The sequence below is a fragment of the Acyrthosiphon pisum genome, chromosome X, assembly GCF_005508785.2.
Source record: "Acyrthosiphon pisum isolate AL4f chromosome X, pea_aphid_22Mar2018_4r6ur, whole genome shotgun sequence".
In the NCBI taxonomy this organism is placed as follows: domain Eukaryota; kingdom Metazoa; phylum Arthropoda; class Insecta; order Hemiptera; family Aphididae; genus Acyrthosiphon; species Acyrthosiphon pisum.
The window spans coordinates 100,463,857-100,468,591 of record NC_042493.1 but is presented as its reverse complement, the minus strand read 5'-3'; the positions used below and the strand labels follow the sequence as shown (position 1 = coordinate 100,468,591).

Here is a 4,735-nt window from a genome sequence, read left to right as displayed (position 1 = left end):
AAGCGTGGCAAGTCAATAGTTGGAGAACCAGGATTTGTTTTAGAAATGTATCCTTACATATGAACATACCTAGTTTCAGTATTAAAGAAAGATTATTTTCAATCAATATAAAATTCCACATTTCGTGCATTGACCAGTCATCAGTGTTATATGGTACATTTAGTTTGTCACCACAGATTTGACATGTTCACATTACCAAGATCTAAAGAAAAAACAATTATACTTTCAAGAACAATATTTAGTAAGAAGTTAGTAATATGTATCAAGTATATTTACCATAGCATTATGAATTTTACAAAGACAAAAGGGAAATTTCAAGAAGTCTGTAGTTTGTTTTGTAGATTGAACAAAAACTAACTAAAATAAAAAAAAATAATAATTATTGGTCTTTTTAATTGATTGTACAAAACATTAATATTATTACTAACATGTCAAGACTCAAATGTTAAAAATAATTCTTTAATATTTTCACACTCATTTACAGACATTTTATGTCAATAAGATCGAGAGCATAAATGTGTTGAACATTTCCTAGCTTCCACGAGGGCTCAACTAAAATCATTAAATTATCAAATATTTAAAATTATAAATATATATACATAATACGTCTTTCGCTAATTTATGTATCTTTACTATTTTAGGGGTAGAATCAGACAGATGCTTGATCAGACACAGTACAAAATTGGTCATTAGAATATTATATTCAATATTGAAAATTTAGGTATCATACAAATATAGTCTTTTGATTTATGAACATTTAAACTATACATTTTAAAATAAATTATAATATATTTAATTAAACTATTAATAAATAAATAATTAAAATAAATTTAGTGGCAAGCGTATCTCAACAATTTGTGATATACTATTATTTATGTACGCTTCTCCCAGGTTGCATGAACTAAACATTTGCTGAACCAATAGTAAGCTATTGTAATGGTCCTTTAAACATGATTTAGTGGCCTGTGATTAGTACATTAAATTTTATTAAACCATTAAATTACTACATTTTTCATGCAACCCGGCATTAACCATTTAACAAATTTTAGGCAAATCGTTTTTTTTTAATTTATTCGCATATTTTACAATTTTTTTTTGTTATTAACTGCATATCTGAGTCAAATATTATGTAATTCACAAAATAAATTACTTCTAAATAAGGGTGCGCGCATGGTGGCTCAAAACCGGCTCATAGACAATAATATTATGTTTATTTTTAGAAAAGTTCTAATATTTTCCATTACGATAAGTTATCGTTGTCTTCTTGTAAAATTATAGAGTGTAGTCACTTCTGGATTTCTCGTTTATATTGTTTGATTTGACCCGTTCCGTGAGGCAATATTGAGTGTCCGTCTTTTTTGATTAAATTGTGTTAAAATGATGAAAGTAAAAACATCAGCTACTTCTAGAGGTAAAAACTATGTTACTGAATTCGGTTAACATATTTTCGCGTTAGACAGGAGTGTATTATTTTGTAAGATATGCGAGGTAAAGGTAAAGTGCGAAAAACGTTTTAGTGTCACTCAGCACTTAAGTACCTACTGAAAAACATACAAGAGCCTCTATTCGTCAAAATAAAAATACAACTCAACAGCTAATTACTATTTACTAGTAAGACGAATACGAAAATCTGATTTTTCTAAGGATTTATGTGAAGCATTCTTAAAATCAAATATTCCACTAAAATGTATATTAATTAATAAAATAATGTTTTTAATTACCAGTCAAAGAAATTGAAATAAAAATTGTGAGTAGTATCAAATCTAATAATGTATTTTTGGTCATATTTATTCATTAAAAAAAATAATAAGTGCATATTTAAGTGTATTAGTGCAGATATATTTTGGTAGTTTTTAGCGCATAAGCTTCTGGGCCCTAGTCATTACATTACAATTTACTCATACATCCACCACCTTAGACGTCTCATACGCGGTCACTCGCGGGACTCATCTGCGGTCACTCACACAATCTTAACCTGGTTAATATAAAGCATAATATAAATTATAAGTATAATTATATTCTTAACCTTACACTCTCTTTACACTATACATTAATGTTAACCAACCTTAATTAGGTATAGATATCACTACTATTTTTATTATTATTTAATTACTATCGTGTTAAAATTGTCAAAAATTGTGATTATGTGAATATCTGTGGATATAGATAATCTACATAGGCTAGGAATATCTTATTATTATAAAATAATAAAAAAAAATATTAGTTATATGAAATATATAGTTAAATATTCATGGAAATACATTTAATGTTTCTTTAGAATGTTTTAAATTGCATCTGTCTATTTGTCAACTAACATTTATACTATTAATAGAAAATATTATGAAAATAACCAATAGTATTTCCTCCTACCCCAACATTATGTCTACGAACAGCTATTGTCTTTAATTACGATAAATATATATAATTGTATTATAACTATTAAGAAAAATGTATAGCACAAAATGAAACAGACGCAGTATGTGTTCAGGAAAACTAATTTTAGCCAAAAAATTGAAAAATAAGATGGTACATATTATTATTTATTATTTACTTTAAAAGATCCTCAACACTTACTTTTTAAAATTTCATCTTGCTTGTCAATATTTTGTATCTGACATATATGTAAAGAACTGTCAATTATACGAAAAGCGTTTTTACACTTAAAACAGCATTCAAGGCAAGTATGTGGTCCTGATTTTCGTGATAATAGTTTCCTGAAAATATCAAAACAACATACTATTTGACAACATTCATTATCACAACTATATGATTGTAATTTTGCAAATATAAACTGTAACTTTCAACACATAGATTATTAGTCAACAATTAAATTTAAAGGTACTCGCATTATAGGTGATACAGTTGTCGGAGAACTTATATGCATACTTACAATTTTAGCTAGATAAAAAAAATAAATAATCATGTATTAAATGCCATAAAAAATAATATAAATACAAATACCTAATAATCCGATGATAATCTACATTAAAATAGTATTTACAGAGCAAAAAGTTGAGTATCAAAGATATCGACTTAAACAGAAATTTATTGATTGTTTCAACGAGGAAACTATCGTTTTAGGGACGATTTCAGGAAATATTGTTAAGGGAGTATTTCCTTGCGACTAATCTTAGAAATAATGAATATAGTATAATGAAAATTCCTATCTATGTCACTTTATAAAACATAATAGGAATAGGTACCTACCCGAATACAGTATAGGTACCTATAATATAATATTTATTCATTAAAGATGTATATTATGTAATATATTATTATCAATAAAATTAAATCAAAAAAATGTATGAAGCTCTGCTGTACAGTAAGTTACAAGTTCAATGATATAATATTATTGTATACGAAAAACGATTTTGAGCGGTGACGGTTTGTCAGTGTGGATATTTTATATTATATATTTATTTTATATTATTTTAAAATTACAACAAAATAACTAAAATCATTATTCTTAGTTATTTAATATGTAATTTCCTCCAAATTTGAACATAAAATAACAATCAAAAAATGTGTTTTTATATTTTTTGGTTACAGAATAACATATACTTACGTCGAACCTTGTTATAAGTTGCAGTTATCTCAATAGTAAGTAACTCATAAGTTGCAGTAATAAAAATTGGACATTCTATAAATATTTTTAAATTTTAAATTTGATAAATGTTGTTGAAAGCAGATTTTGAGTAAAAATTCCGTTTTTCCTTAATTTTTATTTTATTTTTCCCTGCGATTTTGAAAACTATCAAAAAAATGATTACTTTTATTTTTACTGTTTTAAAAAGCGATGACAGACAGAAAAAAGAAACAAATCATTGTAAAATCAATACATTCATCTCTCTGCCCAGAATCTAAAATCAAATCAAAAATAAGTAATAACTATACTATAAATAAAATATAATAATGGTCTAGTCTAAAATCGAGAAGAAGTGCACTAGATCTTGTCTAGCTTGAAAAATAATATTTTGATTCAATTCAATCCAAGTTATTAAGTTTATAGCAATGATTATGTAATAGTCCTAATATTGCAATTATTTTATCATTTTCAATTTTATATCTCCAGAAACCTTGTAGATATAGGTAGGTATAATTACTATACCAGCATAAAAACTTAAGATTGCAGTCTTTTTGTTTGTTGTAATGTGTTTCAAACATATTCCTGGGAATCTGCTAATAACTTTAAATAATAATATTCTCCCACTATATAATCAATCCATTACATTAGATTCCTCCTTGATTCAACTGTTTGAACTCATTCCATGGACATAGTTCGTCGTGAATGTCTATGCAATTTTTATTCTCTTGTACATTTTTGGTCTTTTAAAAAAAAAGACAATATGACAGGTTAGACTATTATTATATAAATATATTTTAGATTCTGAGTGGAGCGATGAATGTATTGATTTTACAATGATGTTTTTTTTAAATTTAATTTTTACTTTTGTGTCATCACGGTTTTGGGCAGTGAAACTGCTTCGATTTTCTTCAACAGTATCTTGATTGATGGAAAAGTGAATATAGTTGGTGCATTCATATGGTCAAAGTTTAAAATTTCCAATAATTTTCAAAAGCACTGGGAAAAACAACATAAAAATTAAGGAAAAACAGGATTTTTTACGCAAAATCGATCTTGGATTTTGGTGTAACTCTAAAACAAATTTCACCTATTTTTTAAACATGCTGTGAAAACTCTCTATAAAATTATTGGTCCGAAAACTTAGAATCA

General features: G+C 26.1%; 1 long non-coding RNA gene across 1 annotated transcript; it reads right to left on the bottom strand.

The window, feature by feature from the left end:
• Positions 1 to 6: 6 nt before the first annotated feature.
• LOC107883708 lies at positions 7 to 2,709 on the bottom strand. Its single transcript, XR_003838663.1, has 3 exons — positions 2,575 to 2,709; positions 277 to 357; positions 7 to 202 (listed from the first exon to the last, which is right to left on the bottom strand). It is a non-coding gene; the product is annotated as an uncharacterized LOC107883708 (long non-coding RNA).
• Positions 2,710 to 4,735: the final 2,026 nt, after the last annotated feature.